This window comes from Hipposideros armiger, unplaced genomic scaffold (assembly GCF_001890085.2).
Source record: "Hipposideros armiger isolate ML-2016 unplaced genomic scaffold, ASM189008v1 scaffold_188, whole genome shotgun sequence".
In the NCBI taxonomy this organism is placed as follows: domain Eukaryota; kingdom Metazoa; phylum Chordata; class Mammalia; order Chiroptera; family Hipposideridae; genus Hipposideros; species Hipposideros armiger.
The window spans coordinates 1,525,984-1,546,856 of NW_017731538.1; the positions used below are offsets into that span (position 1 = coordinate 1,525,984).

At 44.2% G+C, this 20,873-nt stretch overlaps 1 protein-coding gene across 5 annotated transcripts in view; it reads left to right on the plus strand.

The window, feature by feature from the left end:
* Nucleotides 1-13,940: 13,940 nt before the first annotated feature.
* The window catches only part of BMAL1 (basic helix-loop-helix ARNT like 1), a 97,542-nt gene continuing 90,609 nt past the window's right edge, over nt 13,941-20,873 (plus strand). For all 5 annotated transcript variants that reach the window (XM_019652831.1, XM_019652834.1, XM_019652835.1 and 2 more), the window contains exon 1: nt 13,941-14,071. The gene's annotated coding sequence lies outside the window, so the exon portion shown is untranslated. The remainder of the gene's footprint in view (nt 14,072-20,873) is intronic.

Consider the following 20,873-nt stretch of genomic DNA (forward strand, 5'->3'; position numbering starts at 1 on the left):
ACTCTCACGGCACGTAACACATCTCTCTATTACGATAACTATCTCATTGGTCTATGAATTTGTTTATTAACCTATATTCCTTACTAGATAGATCATGAATGCCTTGAGGGGTGGGACAGTGTTTTGTTAATCTGGGACCATCACATAACACTTAAATATTTACTGACTGCCAGACCAACTGATTGGCTACATGGATATGTTTAATGAGCATTGAAATGCCTGTGGTGCCAGGAAAAACTATCACAATTGATGTTGTGTGTAGGTATTGACAGCTGGGAGCAAGTGCTTTCTTGTCTGACACAGATGGGTTCAACTCTTTGCTCCATCATTAGCTATATAATCTTGGATAAATTAGTCATTCCGAGCCTCCATCCCATCACTGGTAAAATAAGGATAAAAATCTAAGCACGTATGTAAGGACTAAATGAAATAATATGTATAAAGTGTTTAGCATGGTGATTGGCACATAGACAATGTTAAATAAAGTAAAATTCAATATTTGATAAAATAAAGCAGAAAGAACAATTGAAAAATAAAAATTGATTGTAAAAACTCAATTAAAAGCTTTTGACAATATTTGCTTTACATTTATGCCTAATTACTATGCAGCAAAATACTATTTGGCATATCACTTAATGTATGTTAAATTAACTTCGATAATTATTTTTCCAGCTGTTCATTGTGTTGTTCAGTTAAGGAGACTGAGGACTAAAGAAAAGCCATTTAACTTTAGGATGTCATTCAGAAAAATGGGTATATGGGAAGATAAGGAAGTTTTTTGAAATGAATAACAGGCCAGAAATACAGACAACTTTTTTTGAGAAGTGTGCCAACAAATATATATAGAGAGAATAGCAATGTTTTGTTGAACAATGTAGCTATAGAATGAAATGTTTCCATTAAATTCCAGATTTCAAATGATTTAAACACAAAATAGCAGGCGTTCTTAAATCTGAAGTCCTACAATTTTTTTTCTCTACATGCTGTGAAGTAAATGTTCAAATACACATAAGCTCATTTTAATGTCTCATTGTAAGGGTGGTTCCTTTACCAATGGATTCCCAAACATATTCTTTTAACCAGTACTTAAAATGTTTCCACTTTAAGGTTTGTAGCTGTTTTCAAGGATAGATATTTTTTATAATGGGCAGCAACTTGTGAGAGGAAGAACACTGTTCAATAAATCAGGTTCTAATGACCCGAGTAGGATCGAGCCAACAGGACTCTGTCATTGGCTGAACTGGTCTCAAAAAAGAGTAATGCACAGGAAATGGAAGACAGCAAATTTCAAAGCACAGCAAATCCTCTTTAACGCTGAACATGAAAGTTGCTGTTCAGCTTAAAATTTGCAGAAACAGAAATAAAAACATACACGAATGAGGCCCTTTGGGTCTGCATGTGTATAAAAACATGAGTGATATGTTATTCTGTGGGATTCTGTGATAATCAGGTTTGACTGCTTGCTTTTCAAGAAGCTTTTATCTTTAGATTCATTCTTGAGGCAAGCTTATGTAGTGCACTCTCCCCAGTGTGCTCAAGTGTGCACCAAGGACTTTCCTGGAAGCAGAAACTTGGAGAGGGAAGCTTTAAAAAAATAAATAAATAAAGCGTTCTGCATTGCAGTTAATGGCTTCTTACTGCTTGCTTTGCAGAGGATGTGCACAGTTTAGAAGCATGGCTAGTAATGAATCAGAAAAAAACTATTAAAGCATTATTTAGAGTTTTTTTGTTTTTCTATTCTTTGTTTTGTTTTGTTTTAGAGGATATGTCTTTTTCTAGTTCAACCAACCTGATGGATCCTTTGCAGCATAAGAAACAAAATGGAATGTTTGTTTGCCTTTTCTAAAGACTGTGGTGCCTAACATTTTAGAATAGGATCCTATTTTTTAATTATGATTAACCTATAACTTTCAGATGCCGTGAATTGCATACAGTCATTTATAAGGTGATCCTTTGGGAGTTTGAAAACATTTTGTAATGGGGGAAGAAAAAAGTTCTTTGAGATGACTGGATTTTCACACTAGCCCACACACGTCTAGTTAAGCCATGATATGCTTAAAAGGACAGTTGGAATAAAAAGTGCTGAGGCAGCATTATTCCAGGGATGCAAAGAACACAGGCATAGAGCCAAAGAGACCTGAAGCCTGGGTTGAAATCTAGATTAGCTGTTTACCAGTTTTGCAATGTTGGGCAAATAACTTTACCTACCCAAGCCTCAGTGGCCTCACCCATAAATTTGTGGATAGTGCTTACATCCCACAGCTGGCTTCCGTGAGGACAGCCCATGGATTGAGAGCAGGGATTCTGAAATCAGATACCCAGTTTTCAATTCTGGCTCTGCCATTCACTTGCTGGGAATCTTGGGCAAGTTATTTAACTTCTCGTTGTGTCAATTTCCTCATCTATGAAATGCAGATAAAATAGAGACTTACCTCCAGAGTTGTTGGGTCGATTGTGTTGGGTTGAGTCCATATACTCATTTTAGAATAATACTTGGCATATGCTAAGCACTATAAAAGTGTTAGTCATTAGTGTTAGGTATGCTTCCTGTCTCTTCTTAAACAATAATAACAAATTATCCTAAATTAAAAAAAAACAGATACAGATAGATACTAGAATTACATTCCTAAGAAATCGATTTGGTTCGTGGTAATTTAGCACTACAAATGGAAAAAATAATTATCCCCCAAAAGGTGCAAATGAAGGAATGGAGAAAGGGGAAATCGTGCCTAGCCCAAACCACAATTTCAGATGCACCATTCTCTTGGTTTTAGGAGAATGCCAAGTGTTACCTATTCTTCACCAAGAGGAAAACGAGCAACAAGTCTCTGCAGCCAGACATAGAAAGTATTGTTTTGAGAAAATGCAAAGGAGATCTCAGACGTGCAGAGACAAGATTCTCATTCCACTGCCTTTTAATTACAATTACCATACTAAAAATGGTTGCATTGTACTTCATTCATTCATCATTGTTCAATAGCCCCATTTGCGGAATATGAAAATATTTGATGCCTTGCAAATGAAGACAGCTGGGTATTTAAAACCCAGTCTGAAGTATTAAATAGATTGGGCATCTTTATGTATCCCTTTTGCCTGGTACAATGAAGTTGTTGTGTATCAGCTATTTCCTTAACTCCTAGGATTAGGCAAGGGTGTGTGTGTGTGGGGGGAAATGGGATTGTAATAGGCAGGCTGCCAACTATTCTAGCTTCACCTTGGAAAGGTTAACTCCTAAGCATTGTAAAAATCCAGGAGTCACAGTCCACCTTCCAGGGTGCCAGTATGGTACCTGTGATAGGTGAAGAGCGTGGAGAAGTAAATGAGGAAGGGATTACATCAGAAGAGCCAGTCACCTTCATTCTCTAAAACCCACTGACCCTAAGAAGCACGACATCACTGAGACCATGGGGGAAAAAATATACCTTCCTCTTGGGGACGCCAGACTGGGCTCTTGATTAAGACAGTGACTTGGTGTGGGGTGTGAGATTGTCGTAGCGTGCTCATCTCTTAGCTCCCAGGGTTCCTGCACAGCAAAGCAGCTTCCCCAGAAGCAGGGATTTAAGCTAAAGAATATCTGAAAATATAGAAATAATGCTAAGCACTAAGAATACACTGTAAGTTCTTTTGAATTTCATCTTGAAACTGAAACTTCACAATACAACTCTTGGTATTTCTCAATTCGTTTATTGAGACAAAAAAGGGACTCCTAGGCCTAAGAGCAGATCACGTTGGAATTTTCCAGGAATGCCAGCCCAACCAGGGCAAGTTATCTCAGGGGCTGTCCAATTCCAAGGTGGCTAACTGGTGACTTTAAGGAGAGAAAACCAGAATAACATCAAGTGATCCAGAGAACACATGAAGTGTTCTCGGACACTTGGCTCTACTGGCGTCCTTTTAAAATTATTTTTATTATTATACACAACTTTGCAGAAAGTTTATCCTATAATCTCTACAATAAGATTATTGACATTCTCTATGAACACTTACAACTTTATTTATAGGTACATATCTTACAGAATTTTAGTCACTCGGTATATGATAGGGGATCTTCCTTTTCATGTAGCACTATTTATTACATTTTCTTTGACTTTTTTAAATAGATTTATGGCTTAACTTCATATTTAACATTTTAAGGGCTGGCATAATTTCCAGTGGATATAACAACTTATTTTCTCAAAGGCGAATCAGCTTCCTACTCCCTATTGTTTGACTCTCTGATCAAAAAGACAAAATAAAACAAACAAGAAAACCCCCACCATTCTCAGTATATCGTTCAGAAAAGTTTGTTGTTTGCTTCTATTTATACTCAATGAAATACTTTATTTGAACATATTGTCAACTCACTATCAGAGGATAAAACATAAAAATATTGATAGTGGCAACTCTAAAAATGGCTAATAAGTGATAGGAACAATGCAACTAATTAAGGCAGGAAAAATGAAGAAAAAAATAGCTTATTCTTTTTTCCTTATATTGTAGTGGATTTTGCTGAAGTCTGATAAGACTACTCGAAGGCCAAAATGGCCCAATTGTGTTGCTCTCTGGAATTTCATTCATTCAACTAATATTTATTACACACCTATTATATTCTAGAGACTATACTAGGTATGTGAGATAGAGCAGTAAAAATATTTTTTCACAGACCTTCTGCAGGGAACATACAATAAATGAGTGAATATACTACATTTGACAGTTCAGTTCCCGAACTTGTTGCAACGATGTTGCTAACCTTTTTTGATATCAGAGGGATTATTATTATGAATTTGTACCAACTGGACAAACAGTGAACCAGGTTTACTATTTGGAAGTGCTGAAAAGGCTGTATGAAAAAGTTAGAGGGCCGGCTGAGTGGCGCGATGGTTAAGAACTGGCTTGGGACGCCAGAGGGCCCGGTTCGGATCCCACATATGAGGGCCAGTGACACTGCCCTCCACAGCTAAGATGCTGAACAACAGCTCAACCTGGAGCTGGGCTGCTGTGAGTCGCTGGCGACGGCGTAGGCTGCAGCCCCTGTGGCAGTGGGTTGCCATGGGCTACCGTGTGTAGCCAGCAGCCAGTGTGAGCGGCCAGCAGCCGCAGTGAGCGGCCGTCCAGAAGCCGGCGACTGATCTGCCTCGCCCGGGAAGAGCGCAATGATGGTGCCAACTTGGGCCAGTGAAGCAACGTCCTCCACAACTAGACTGAAGAACAAAACGACAGCAACTTGTCTGTTCCCATTCCCCCAATTCCCCAATAAAAATCTTAAAAAAACAACAACAACAACAAAAAAAGAAAAAGTTAGACGACCTGAACTTTTTGCAAACAATTTATGGCTCTTGCATCACGACAATGCACCAGCTCATGTGGCACTGACTGTGAGGGAGCTTTTAGCCAGTAAACAAATCACTGTATTGGAACACCCTCCCTACTCACGTGATCTGGCCCCCAATGACTTCTTTCTTTATCCGAAGATAAAGAAAATATTGAAAGGAAGACATTTTTATGACATTCAGGACATCAAGGGTAACATGATAACAGCTCTGATGGCCATTCCAGAAAAAGAGTTCCAAAATTGCTTTGAATGGTGGACTAGGCGCTGGCATCAGTGCATAGCTTCCCAAGGGGAGTACTTCAAAGGTGACCGTAGTGATATTCAGCAATGAGGTATGTAGCACTTTTTCTAGGACAAGTTCATGAACTTAATTGTCAGACCTCACTCAATGAAATGTCAGGTAATAGTAAATGTTATAAAGAAAAGTAAAAAAAAAAACACTCAAGAAGGGTAAAGGGGTAGAGAATGACAGAGGTGGGGTGAAACAGGGAGGCTGCTATTTTAGAAAGGACGGCTTGGGAGTTTTCTCTGATGGAGGGACAGGTAATTGAAGGGAGTGATTCCTATGTTTGTCTGTGGCAGGAGATGTCTTGTGTGTTTCCATGGAAGAGGTACAGCTCACTTTTATATCTCTTCATCATTCATTATTCATCATTCAAACAATATTTGTTTTAGTGAATGTGCTGTTACTTTGGTAGCTATGGGAGACATGAGTGAACCATACAGGCATGGTATCTGCCTCACAGGGTTTATGGGAAGATAAAAAATTACAAGGGTGATAGTGCTTTGAGAGAGGAAGTATAGGGTGCTTTTTATGGCTGGGAGGTCAGGAAAGGCTTCCCTGAGGAAGTGACCTTTAAGCAGAGAAGCAGGTGTGAGTCAGATTAATGTGGACAAAGGCACTGCGAGAGGGAAATTTATGAGCAGACAGGTCACTTGACAACCTTGTTTTGCTGATGACTTTCAACTTTGTCACGAATCCAGTTTCCCAAGGACTAAGAAGTAGCATCATTTGATCATATTTCCTTGCCTTTCTCTGGCATATTACAAAGAAACGATTTAGCAGTAGATGCGTAAAGGAAAAGACAGCATATGGGGCAAACATAATAACAATACAACCAGAACTAAATGACTCTATTTGTCCTCAAGATTTGGATATCTTTATTTCCAGTAAGTTTTATTGTTAATCAATCCTTTTGATAGCTGGAGTGCCCTTTGAAACACAGAATTGGAGTAATAAATTTTCCAGAGACCACTTATCAAGCTATAGTCATTTCCAGTTTTGTTTGTAACTGGACAGCATATAAATTTCCTGGTGTCTTTCACATAAGATATATGATAAAGAAGCAGTAGCAGGAGGAGAAAACACAACCACCTTACAAAAATATGTGTTTTATTCCTTATCTATACCAACGGATTCGGTAATGATGTAGGGTAGGAATGCTGTGGGCCTATCCCATAAGCCTATACGCTACTCACAACTGTTTATAATAGAGAAAAATTAGAAACCGTGCGAGGTTCTTGCATAATGGTGTACGGTTCCTCCATACAATGAAATATTCTGTAGCTATTAGACATCATGTTGTAGAATAAGGCTTAATGGCATGGGGCAATGTTCACAACAGATTAACTTTTTTTTTTTTAAAGATTTTTTTTTATTGGGGAATTGGGGGAAGGGGAACAGACAAGTTGCTGTCGTTTTGTTCTTCAGTCTAGTTGTGGAGGGCCGCTCACTGCAGCTGCTGGCCGCTCACGCTGGCTGCTGGCTACATACGGTAGCCCATGGCAACCCACTGTAGCAGGGGTTGCAACCTACTCCATCGCCAGCGACTCATGGCAGCCCATCTCCAAATTGAGCTGTTATTCATCTTAGCTGTAGAGGGCAGTGTCACTGGCCCTCATATGTGGGATGTGAACTGGGGCCCTCTGGCATCCCAAGCCAGCTCTTAACCAACACGCCACTCGGCCGGCCCCAGATTAACTTTTAAAAGCAGGATGCCAAACACAATTTCAGTGTGATAAAAATTAGGTAAAAATATAATACAATTACAAAAAAAATTTTTTTTACAAAGAAAATACACCAATATTTTAACTCTCTCTCTCTCTCTCTCTCTCTCTCTCTCTCTCTGTGTGTGTGTGAAATTCACCTTTATTTTTATGGTCTCTGGATTTTGTATTATGCTTAGAAAGACCTTTCAAGCTTACAAAAATTTTACCCATATTTTCTCTAGTGTTTTTATAGATTTCACACTTATATTTAAATCCTAAATAACAGTGTAAGGATTAGGGTAGAGAGCAAGCTTTATATGTTTCCATATGGCTAGCTAGTTGTCTTAGTAGCATTTATTGAAAAAACCATCTTTTCCCCAAGAATTTAAAATTCACCATTATATTATACTCAATTTTTACATTCTTTGGGTCTGTTTCTGGATGCTGTGCCTTTTCATTCATCTATTGGTCTGTTTCTAAACAATACCAGACTATTTTAATCATCACAGTTTTATAGTATGCTTTGATAATGTTAGATCAAATCCTCCAATCCATCCCCTTTTTCTTTTTTCAAAAGCACATTGTAGGGCGGGCCAAGTGCTCAGCTGGTTAAAAGTTGGCTTAACAGGGCAAGCTCTGAGCAACAGGGCTGCCGGTTTGATTCCCACGTGAGTCAGTGACGCTGCACCCTGAGCTGAGCTGTCACTGAGCTGCCAACAGGTGGCAGGATGGATTAGCTGGTGTAACAACAACATTGCCTGTTCAACGGTGGGCTATGTCCACCCACAACTAAGACTGAACTCGGCACCTGGAGCTGAGCTGCCACCCGGATGGCTCAGTGGATAGAGCGTGTGCTCTTAACAACAAGGTTGCTGGTTCGACTCCCGCATGGGATGGTGGCTATACCCACCCACAGCTAAGATTAAACACAGCATCTTGAGCTTAGAGGCCACCAGCTGCTGACAAGAAGCCAGATGGCAACTGGCTCCCTCTACAACGAAGATTGAAGAACAACAACTTGGCTGGTCCCCTCCCCCAATTCCCCAATAAAATCTTAAAAAAAAAAAGCACACTGTATTTTTTTTTTTTAGTTAATGCATGTCTTTTTTTTTTAGTTAATGCATTTCTTAAATGGCTTAACACTTCATTTTGCTTTACTAACTACAATGAATACTTCTTTTAAAAAAAATATTATCCAGAAAGTGAATGTTGGTGCTGCTTATTCTAGCAAAGCAGGGCAAAAACTATATCAGTTTTGTGAAGACAGTGTGTTTTTGTTCATTAGGGCCTCTGTTGAGAAGCCATGTGGTAACTGGTGCTTTAGCTCCCTCTAGCCAATACCCCTCAGCCAAATGGAAAAACCCCTTTGACATCAGAGCACCAAGACCTCTGGAATCTTGGCCATTTCTGCAAGCAAGATCTAGTCTAAAGCTTAATTACATCGTCTAGGAGAGATTCCAAGTGAGGTATTATTGCTCTCCCATTCTGAGCTGCTATGACAATCCCATTCAAAAAAGAACCGAAGGAGACCTTTCAGACAGCAGCTGACAGAGTTATGAACACTGCTTAACCTATGAATGCCTGCTTTTTAAAAAATTCCCATTTTTATATGCCCAGATATGTCAACCTTGATTTTTTTCAAAATCAAACCACACATACACATATGAACATAAACCACTTTCAGTTGGGTTGGCTGCTAAGAGATAGTTATGATTCTTTATCTAAGTTCCCTTAAATAACAAATGTCTTCAAAAAGTGATCTCTACTGTCTGGTACCATGTCATGTCTTTGTTTCTGTTCTTGATTTCCCCAATATCCTCTGGTACATCTCCTGGTTCTAGAAGCAGTTTTAGTAAAACAGCTTTTTTACAGTCAGAGCTCTTCATTGTTCTAACCAAAACCTTTTTCTTAAGTGTATGTTTCCTTTAGCTTGCTTCTAAACCTGTCTTTTGAGACTGTCTTCCCAAGTTTTTCAAACCTGGCTTTTCACTTCTTGCTTCTCTTTCTCTTGCTCTATTACTCTGTATTTGCTCCTGTTCTCTTTTTTCACGTCAATAAGCACCTTTGGGGAATCTTTCTCAGCCCATGCCCCTCACTTTGAGAATTACCTGTCTGAGCCTCCCCCTCCCCTTCCCCTCCCCTCTCCCTCTCCCTCTCCCTCTCTTCCCCCTGCCCCTCCCCTCTCCGCTTCCCCCACTCCATCCTCCTCCCCACCTTAGCAATTGAGAGCATTCATGAAAGTCCCTGTGCAAATGGGGTGGAGGGTGAAGAGCTACAGAAAAAGAGAATCATAAAGCAGATGGGCAGAGACAAGATGAGTACAGAGGCCACGTTACCCTGGAGAGAGGACGAGCTAGGAACTGCTTCTTACCTGATGGTGCCCAGGTTTAGTTCTTTGTGAGGACTTGCTGTACCTCTTACTCTAGGGTCCCATGAGAGACACTTGTCTCCTCTTAATAAACTTCCCCCTTTGGGCTTAAGTTAGTAGATGAGGCTTCTGTTTCTTGCATTCCTTAAGTGTGAGACAATAATACCTCTATCCCCAAGACATAGTCTTGGGTATTCTCCTATCCCCCCACATAAAACCCCATCAATTGGAGAGTTAAAAAAAAATACTCACCACCTTTGAATAGATGACACCACATTTGAATTGCTGAGGTCTGAATCTATGTGTCTAAATTGTTAAGTTTCTTTGTTTTCCAAAGGAATTGTCTAAAGAAGCAGGTGATTTACTGAAGTACTTCAGAGTGTGAACTTTGGGGTCAGACTGCCTAAGTAGCCTGAGACATCAGAATCCCTCTGTGTTTCAGTTTTGCCAATTGTAAAACACGAATAATTGAAGTACTGATCTTACAGGGGTTTACGAGAATTGAATGAGATAATGCATATACAGCTCTTAGAACAGTACTTGACACATTGTAAACCTGCAGTAAATGTTGTTGTTGTTATTTATAGCAACACATTCCTCTTGGTTTTCCTCAAGAACATGTCCATCAGGACTCCCCAACTTCCTTCCAAAGAGAGCACAGCTGCATGACTTCCTGGTCCTGTCACTGGCTTCTCAAATCTGTTGGACTTCAGAGCCTGTGCTTATTCCGTTAGACCAGCAGTTCCCAAATTTGACTGAATCTCAGATCCCAGTAATACTGAATCAGAATCTTCCAGATTGGGACTTGGGAATCTGTGGTTTAAAAAATCGCTCAGTTAATTCTAATATACCTGACCATTGAATCAGAGTTTGGGGGAGCTACTGTGGTTTACACTACTTTATCCTCATTAACTTTATCTCTAAAATGGGCACGGTAAATATCTAGTTCATATTTAAGCTAATACATATTGAATCTTTACTGTGTGCCCGGCATGGTGCTAAGGGCTTTCTACTATCTATTATCTCATTTAATTCTCACAACGATCCTGTCGAGTAGACATTAGATTATTCCCATACTACTGATGAGGAAACTGGGGTTAAGTTAGTTGATAAAAGTCGTTTCAGCCTGCAAGTGTGGACAGTGAGCATACCAACGGCTGAGGTTAATATGAAGATTACATTAGATAATGTACTTATATCACCTGACACACACTAGGTGCTCAATAAATGTTTTCTTTCCTCTTCCTTTTATCCATGTGATTCTAGTCATGCCCAGTGAACTTTAGATTGAGGATCATATGATGACCTTAACAGTGCCCAGAGAATTTAAAAGCCAATATTCTGGAAGGTAGACAATGAAGGAAAAGTAGGTACCAGTGGAAAATGGAGGTTTTTTGGATCTCCAACAGAGAGAAGCACAGGTGAAGGTATAATTATAGATGGAAGAACAGGTGCACACGAAGAGAAACAGTAGCTTAGCCACTGAGGCCACAGATTGTTTTGAGGGTAGAAAAAGGCAGGGTGATAAACTTAAAAAAAAAAAGAAAACAAAGATGTGAGGATAGAACCTGCATCATCTCAGAGGGGCAAAGTCCTAAACAGACACCTATTCCAGCCCCCTTCCTACCACATGGCCACCCAATCCTTACTTGGACACTTTCTGTGACAAGAAACTCAACTTATCAAGGCCGGGGAGGCTCTAGTTGTTAGAAAAGTCTTTGTATTTATTCATTCTAGAGTTTCTCCCCACAGGTCCCCTTTACACCCCTTAGGGCCCTGAAGAATAAGTCTAATTTCTCTTCTATTTGACAGCTCTTCAAATATGTGAAGACAGTTACCTTGTACCCTTTGGGGCAAAACCTTCTGCTTCCTTTAATCTTTACTCCTATGACGTAGTTTCCAGCCTCTTTACGTCCTGGTCCCTCTCTCTGTGCATGTAGAAAAGTTTTCTTTGCCAAGCCTTAATTGGAGACAGTATTCCATATGTGTAATGACCAGCACTGGGCAGCAGTGTAACACCCATCTGGCTTTACATATCACGCTTCTATTCATTCAGTCTAAGACAGCATTCACATATTTTTGGCAGCCACACTTCACTGAGGACTCAGACTGAATTGTCTGTCACCTAAGACCCTTTAGTCTTGCTCTTACATGCAACTGTTAAGATATCTCTGCCCCCAGCCTACCTTTCAGTACTTGGTTTCCCAGGGTGGGACCCCCACATTCATCTCTGTTAGAGTCAGCCTAGTGCTCCAACATTGCATTTGGCTTATGTAGTGCAATGGTGTTTTTCCCCCTCCTAGCTTTGTGTCATCTGGAAATGTGATGCAAATCCTCTGGGGTTCCCTTCACAGAACTGGTAAAAGTCCTGACATCTGGGCTCTGGAGAGAGCCTTCTGTTATCCTGATGGTAGCTGGTGCGGTATGAAGCTTTTGAAGTCAAATAAATCTGGCTTGCATTATGGCTCTGACACCTACTGTGTGACCTTGGGCCAGCTGGTTAAACTCTGAGTGTCAGTTTCCTCATCTGTAAAATGGGGTGGTAAGGGTTAAAGGAGAAGATGCCAGGAAAGCATTTAGCATAGGGTAGATTCTGCACAAATGTTGATTCTCTTCACCCTTTCTTCTGGTCAACATGGATTCATTAATCAGTATCTTTAAGTTATGGTTTCTTAACCAGTTATACATCCAATTAATTATACTAGAATCCAGGACTATATTTCTTCAACTTGTCTACAATATCTTGTCAAGAGCATTGCTAAAATCCCACTTATATAGAGTGGTCTACTTAGGAAATCAGGGCAGAGACAAAGTAAATAGCAGTATGATTCCTCTTGCATGTGAACTTAGGAGCAGTAATAAGCAACCAATGAAGCTTATTGGTAGCTTCATTGGTTGACCTTGAAAATAGTCAACACTCAGACCACAGGCACTACTGGGCAACCACTCCATTCTGTGCCTAGCAATGTACTGGGGATGGGCACCAGTTCCACAATGGTTAAAATGCAGTGTCTGTGTTCAAGGAACAAGGCTAGAATTCTAGAGTCATAGGGGCTAGCATGGGTCACACAATTGAGTGCAGTGATTTAGTTCCATTTGTTCACTTTTCAGTCAACAAACATTTATGGAACACTTACTCGGTGCCAGGCTCCTGACCCTGCCCTTCCAGCCACTCATTAGGTGCTAAAGGGGCACCGTCTTGTACTCAGGGAGTTTAACATCTAGAAGGGCTGGGAGTTCTTTGGGTTAAAGGGTCTCTGCTAAGTGCTTGAGACGTGAAAATAAGACGGAGTCTATGTCCTCTCAGTACTCGAAGTTGTGTCTTGGAATGAAACGTTTATTTCCTGTAACCATTTGTTCCTTTCTTGCTCTGGGGACAGTTTTTGGAGGTGGAGTGCGCGGCCGCTGGGACGGAGTCTGCCACACAGTAGGTCGTCAAAACCCCGCTAAAGGAAGGAAACTGCAATAGAATCGCTCCGGGCTTCAGTTTTCTCTTTTTTTTTCCAGTTTTTTCTACGAGAATGACAGCTCCAACGGGACGCTTGGAGGTCAAGAGTAACGAAAAGAACGTAAGAACACTTAGATGAAAAAGCCTTCTAGACATCCTAAGTATTCGTTCTCTCGTTTGGACTTTTGCAAACCAAGGTGTTTTAGGAAGGGTCTGGCACTCCGTGTTCCTAAAATTTACTTCTTAGATGGAGTTGGTAGGAGGGAAGTGAGGAAATGCTGCTTTTCGTCAGGGTGCCCCGAGTAAAGGAGGAGAACGAGAGGTGAGAGTGGTGAGCCAGGCGCAAGCCAGGGTCCTAGAGAAGAGGGACATCCCAGCAGACTGCAAGGAGCGCGGCGTCTGCAACCGCAGTGGCCACCGCGAGCGAGCGATCTAAAGGGAAAGGGAGACAGCAGGGGCGAGGAAATCCAGGGAAAGCGCAAGGATTGGTCCTCTCCGCCGGGCGTGCGCTTCTGTGTGCCAAACGATTGGTGGCGGGAAAGTAGCAGGTAAACCGGCCCCCGCTGCCTCGCCATTGGCCAGCGGCCTCTCTAGCAGCCGTATAACTGGCCAGCAGGGCGCCAAGCCATGCGCGGATTGGCCGGGGCCGACCTCCGAGGCTGGCTCCCTTCGGGCTCTCGGATTGGCTGGCGGGAAGAGGCAGGTATCCGGGCTCCGCGGCTCCTCCATTGGTGGGCGGGGAAGGGGGGTTGGGCACAGCGATTGGTGGGCGGGGGGCCGGGCCTGGGCCGGCGGGGAGCGGATTGGTCGGAAAGTAGGTTAGTGGTGCGACATTTAGGGAAGGCAGAAAGTAGGTCAGGGACGGAGGTGCCTGTTTACCCGCGCCGGACTCACCGCCGCGGCCGCCGCGGGATCGAAGTGGGGGCGCGGGCGCGGGCGCTCCCGGCGAGCCACGGTGAGTGTCGGGATGGTGGCGGTCAGCGGCGCGGCCCCGAGCACCCCGTGGGAGGCCGTTAGCACCCTAGCAGGCACGGCGACCCTGCCGCCGCCCGGGGCGCAGCCCGGCCGCCGGGGAACCCTGCCCGACGTGCCCGCTGCCGGCCTTAAAGGGCCCGTGCCCGCTCCCTGCCCCCACCCGGGCCGTGGGGAGGCTGCTCCCCTTAAAGGAGCCGCGCCCGTCCGCCCCCATCCTCCTGCACGGGGGCTAGCGCTGCAGGGTAGGGCAGGCAGAGGTGCCGCAGGCGCCTCTAAAGGGACCGGTAAAGTGTCCGCGGGAGTACCTCCTTCCCTCCCCGGGCATCGCTACCTGCCTGGGGTAGGGAGCAGCCAGATGCCTCTTAAAGGGACAGCTCCGCCCTTTGGGAGCAAGGACCAGCTGAGGGCAAGTCCAAAGGATGTATCCTCGGGAGCTGCGGGGACTCCCGAGGGGACTATCATTGACGGCTGCACCCCAAGGACGTTGGGCGAGCGATGCCGCTTCTGCCCTTCCTCCTCCTCTCCTTCACTTCCCTTTCGGGAGCTTGCAGGGCTGGGTGGGGGCGGGGAGGGCGTCTCCGTCGGGCTTGGGGAGTCCGAGCCTGCCCTCCCCTTCGGCCCTGTCGCGGGGCTGGCGCTGCACCCGGGAATCCCCGGCCCGAAATGGGGCCGACCCCAGCCTGCGAACTTTCGTCCGGCCTGCGCCTTCTGGGTCTTGGGCAGCCCCCGAGGGTATGCGAGCAGGTGCTCCACGGCGCGGGGATGTCGCCCGGCGTCCAGGTGTGGGCCCGCCGCCGGCCCTGGAGCCCTGGAGCCCCGCGGAGGTCGCCGCGAGGCTGGCTCTAGTACCAGGTTTGACAGATGTCAGAGCAGGAAAAGGTTCCCGCTCGTGATTGCCGGGCGTTGACAGCCAAAAGAGCTTTCGTTTGCTCCGAGGGAGAAGTGGAAGAATAGAAATCAGTGCCGACCTTGTGGGGCGCGAGTCAGCCTCCCCGAGGGGTCGCGAGAGCCGGCTGCCAGGCGCCCGCTGATGCTGGGGTGCAGGCGCAGGGGACGGAAGAGCTACGCCGGACGTTGGGATCTGTTGTCAAATGTGTGCTGCCGGCGGGAGACCAGGCAGACACCCCTGACACCACATTCCTTGTCCTTTTTTCCCTCCCCGCCTCGGCTCCTTCCTGGTCATCTAGCGTTGTTTTGGCATTTGGGCGCCGGGGTCTCTTCTCCCTGCTTACAAAGTTACTTGTCAGTAAGGAATTATTAGCCAAGTTTTATCACCCAGCTTCCAGAAATAAGATTCGATGTTTATGAAGAAGATGTATGTTCATGTATTTCCAGGATCTTCTTTTTTTAAAAAATAAATTCGTGAAGATTTCCCATTAGCTGCATCTCATTTCCCAGAACACTTTTTGTCATTTGTCCTTCTGACATCTACTGCCGTTCCCCCCTTTAATCTATTTTTATATGACAACTATTATTTTAATTCTTCTGGTCCCATTGATACCAGGATCTGTCAATTTGGGTTGGTGGAGTTTTTTAATTAATGTACTGGTTGAATCATGAGCTTAAAATAATCATTGCTGCTCCTGAGCAGTTTTGAATAATCACATGCTTTCTGTGCTTGCAAGAAAAAAATATATCACTGCTGTTAAATTTGATTTCCATATCAATGAAACTCGAAAAATATTTTTTAAAACATAAAATTGAATCTTTCAGTCCATTCTCTGTTATTGAGTTCACTTTATTGATAAGTCTTTAAAATTGCTGAACATATTTAGAAGACTTTAAAATGCCCTGGGCACAGTTTGAAATGGTCTGTGTCCCCTGAAGCTGGATCTGTAGAGGCATTTTGGTTTTGATCATAGATTTAGCCAGTGAATAATGATGATAATAATCAGTTAAAACTTTAGTTAAATTTGTACCTTTCCAACCCCTAAAATTTAAAATGAGGGAGAGGGAAAAAAGCAGGTGTGATGTTGGTTTCAGCCCAGACTTGGGCGTTTGTGGCTATGCCACTTGGGGCAAGTTGCTGAACCTTTCTGAGTTCTAGTAGCCTCAGATGGAAAGGAATCAGTCGAACTAGGTGATCTCAAAGGTTCCTTCTCCTATGAAGTTCTTTGTGTCTCTAAATATTTAATACATTTGAATTCAGGTTGGTATTTACCTGGTGGAACTCCAGAGCATCTGAGCTAACGTCCTATTTTCATATGAAACTTAAACAGATCAACAGATGGTGTTCTAAAGAATCCATTTCAAATGATTTATAAAATGATGGCTACCAGGAGTTTGTCTGCTATTTGTAAAAGAGGTTTGCCCACCCCAGAAAAGAAAAGGAAGTGGCCATGCTTTCATATTTATGCCTCCAAACCAGCCATCTCTACCCAGTTTATATACTAAACAATGGACAAGCACTGTAGAAAGACTTGGCTATGTGAACAAAATTGCATAAGAATATATAAAAACTAAATATTTAATATCTGTCTTTGGTATAAGGGTTGCCTTTCTTCTATGAGCTTTCTCAGCTCGCATTGTGGTGGGAGAAAGTCAATATTAAAGAAACAGTTTCTGCCCCTTACAATGTTACCATTACAGGCAGTAACTTTGATTAGCTTCATGGTAGACACTTGCATGAAAGTAAAAACAACAACAACAACAACAACAAAACTCCTTTCTGGACCTTGAGGTTTAGTTAGGAGTCCAGAAACACAGACATGTCACTCTCCTCCACAGTCCTTGTCTCATTGCCACTTTATCACAACACCTGGACTTACCCCAAACACCCCCCTGGCTTTTTCTCCTCTGTCTTGAAAAAAGACCTGCTCTGACTTAAGCTTCCCTCAGTATCTCTTTCTTGCTGCTCAGAATGCCCTGTCTCTTTTCCTCATGTCTCCTTCTCCCCTCCTAGTTCAGAAAAAGCAAGTGGATCTCCCCTCTGCTCCCTCTCCTTAAACCCTCACTTGGGGTGGGAGCCTGGAGTCTGGTGGCAGGACCTAGGATTTGGGTTCTGGCTGTGCGGCTTTAGACAAGGGCTTGACTCCTCTGACCGCAGCCTTCTTCCCTGTGCTGTAGTGACAGTGCCTGCCTCCTGGGCCCTGTATGTGAATCAAGGGAGATGATGCATGTAAAAAGCCTTGCACACAGGAAGCCTTCCCTCAGTGCCTGCTGTCACTCTCTCCCACCGCTGCCAGGGTCCTGTCACTAGACTACTCTTTGGATTGTTTGTCCTCAGCCTCCTCACCAACCCCAGAACAACCTTTGTCTTGATTTAGGAAGGGGAAGAAACAGACCTGCAACAGGCGGCTTTCCCATGTCTGCACTTGGTCCGCCCTGAGTCTGCATGTCTCTCTCTCTCCCCTCCCTGCCTGGCCGCCTCTCACAGAGCTGTGAACATTCACCTGTACTCTCTCATCTGCTCCATCCTTAGCCCTTCCCCTCTGGCTTTCCTGTCTACCACCCTTTTTTATATGTTTTTCTCACAGATCTCCAGAAACTAAAAGTCTTGAATTCTAGAGGCCCATTTATAGTCCAAGATGGTTGTTCTCGGCCTCTTTGCAGCTTTTACCCTGCCTTTCTTTCCTTCCTTCTTGAAATCCCCTTCTTCCTCAGTCTTTGGGTCATGATGCTCTTTGGTTCTCTTCCCGCATACCCTGAAGGTGGTAGGTGTCTGTCCTGACTTCCGCTCTTCACATCATCCCCCTCACCCGGGTCCCACTTTTAGTCCTATTCTGTCTCTCCTGCTTCAGCTGCTAGCAGGTCCTCTCTACACATTAACAGCAGCCTGTAGCCAGCATTCATGGCCTTGGAGTTGAAGGTTGTAAACTACAAGCACTGTCTCTTCATCCCCTGGCGCCCCGGTACTTGCACCCCTTCACCCTCAAGCTGTCCTGAGGGGCACTTTGGTTAGGTGGTTAAGAGTGCAGACTTTGGAGCCAGATTTCATATCCCAACTGTTCCTTAGTTAGCATTATGACTTGTGGTCAAGTAGCTTTGCTCTCTATGTCTTGGTGTCCTCACCCGTAAGACTGGGATTACTGTAATCCTTAATGTCAGAGAGTTGTGGTGTGGACTAAATGAGTTAAAACATTAAAAATAATGACGTTATTATTCGTGGCACGTAGTCAGCAGGCGGTGAACGTTAGCTGTCTGTACTGCTGCTGCTTCTTGCCCCTCCACATCCAGCCCACTTGTCTACCAGACCTGGCTGTGTGCACAGACTGTCCAGTCATACTAAAGGGCCATCTAGCCCCTGGACCAGCCCTTGGTCTATTCCGTGCTGCAGACTTCTCATGTCCAAATCCACTCTGCTTGAAGACCCAGCTCAAGTGCTGGGTCCTCCAGGAGCTATTTCTTCATTTTGTTTTTCCTTTTCCCCATGCCCGGCAGCAGTTGTGGCCCAGCCCTGTGTGCCCCTAATTCTCTTCGGTGCTGCTGCATTCTATATGGTATTGGGCTGCCTCTGGGAATGTCTCACCAGCTTGCTCAGGCCAGACACTTTGCGGGGAGTTCATCTTGGTTTCCCCAAATGACAGGCACAGGGAGCCTTTAGGATATGCTTATGCAATTCCAATGAACAGCCTGGAGGGGGAGATGGGATGGTGTAGGCACTCAGGGACTAAGCAGGTAGAGGGAAGGGGGATACGCCTGTGGAGAGGTGGGGGCATGAGACGAGGGATGCGATAGGGGCACAAGTGGACATGGTCATGCGTAATTAGGTCTACATGGAAAGAGGGTTTGAGTTCGTTACTTCTTAACATCCAAGAGAGGGCACTGGATAAGCTTTAGTCATCTTTGTTTCAGAGGGATGTTGAGTGCTGGCATATGATAGCAAATGATTCTTCTGTTAGTACATTCTGTTCTTTTAAGTAGTGTAAATTCTTGTTTATCCACACTGGTTAAAGAAGGGGGCGGATGGTCTGCCTAATTTAATATTCTGGTTAATACTCTACCCATTGGATTTTGTACGTATACTGAGTAAAACGTTTACTTGTATGTATGCCTTCAACCGCTAGTTTGAAATGTGTGACCTGGGCAAATTATTGGGTTGTTGGAAAAGTCATGATGCATTTTTGCAATGAAAAACATAGAAAAATACATCATGACTTTTCCGACAGCCCAGTAGCTAGCTTCTTTGAGCCTGATTTACCTCATCTGCAAAACAGGGATAATAATGATGACGCTAATCACAGCTAACATTTATTGAACACTTTCTATGTTAGTTATCTTATGTTTGTCAACTTGTCTAATCCTTATAACAACCCCAAGAGGTAGATGCAATGATTATCCTCACTTATCCACAAGTGGGTGGTTTTGTAAACTGCTCAAGGCCCCCCAGCTGGATGGGGGAGGGCAGGATTTGTGCTCAAGGGACCCCAAGGCCTGCTCTGGAAGCACTGTAGTGGATGCCTCCTGGGAGGAACCCCTGGATTCGATCCTGTGTGGGAAGCACCCAGCCAGGAGCCTAATAGGCCCTCAGTGATCGGTGACCAGCCTTCCTGCTGACAAATGTGATGTGCACGTCCTTTTAAGCATGACTGAAGTCCTGAGCATTGGGACACAAGAGATGCGTGTTTGGATATTACTCTAGTAGCAGTTACAAGGGCTGGCGAGCGTTCTTCTCGCATCCTGTTGTGCATTTCTGTCTCTCTTGCCTACTCCTGTTTCTCTCTTGCACAAGCAGGCCTCATGCGTGGCTCAGCCAGCCCATCCCCAGGCAGCTTCTTGTGTGCGAAGAGAAATCATTGCCCCCTGCCCACTTTGTAGCCATCCGCAGAGCTCCTCACTAGGGAAGAGACCTTTTGAAAGTGTCTCACCTTCTCCCTCTTCTCCCCAGCTCCTTATCCTGAAGATGTCCACAGCCTTGGGGATACACACACACACACACACACACACACACACACACACATACATACACACACACACACACACAATTTAATGCCAGTTGTTCCCCAAATACATTTAGATAGTGAAGAAAACGTTGTTTTATGTCAAGAACCTGTTACATAAAAGTGTGTTATATAACGTTCAAATATATACTGTACAGGGAAATAAAATACCACTTTTTTTCCCTCCAAAGAATAAAAAGATAATAAACACCGGTTGTACTGAATATAATTAACCTTGGCTTTGGAAGGCATGGAAAGATGTGCTCTGCCCTCAGAGCTATGGTTCTGAGCTTCCATTTTGGGCCCCCTGAGTGCTACAAGTGCAGGACATCTGGGAAGTTGCCCCGACTCTGCCATGGAATGCTGTGGTGAGAGACTCTGGAAATTGTCTTTTTTTGAGGGGAAAGATGCCTTGACATCTTGCTTACTTATATCTCTCTCATGTCTAAGCAGAGGGAGGAAGCTCTTTTCGCCCCTCCTACTTAGACCACTCAGGCCATCTTCTAACCAGTTTTCTATTCCACCCTCTACTTCCTTTAATTCTTCCCACATGATATGGCCAACTTTGCCTTCCAAGAACAGCCCTGTTCTCCTGGCCTGTAAACGGTGGTGGACACCCCTCCAGGCTCTCTGGAGTCTGACCTGGTTCCTCCTCTCCAGTCCTGCTATCCTGCCCCAACCACCATTCCCAGACTGCGCCAGCCAGGGGCCTGAGGCTCGGTCCTGCTCATCTCCGCCCTGCTGTGCCTGGGCCACCCGATGCCTCCCTTCTCCTGATGTATATTTTTGCTCAAGTCACTCCCTTAACCTGAGAGGCTCTGTTCTTTGCCTCAGCCTGCCTTGAATCTCACTTCTTTGGAAGCTTCCTCTAATGACATTTGCCCCCTTTGCTTGCTTGCGCTC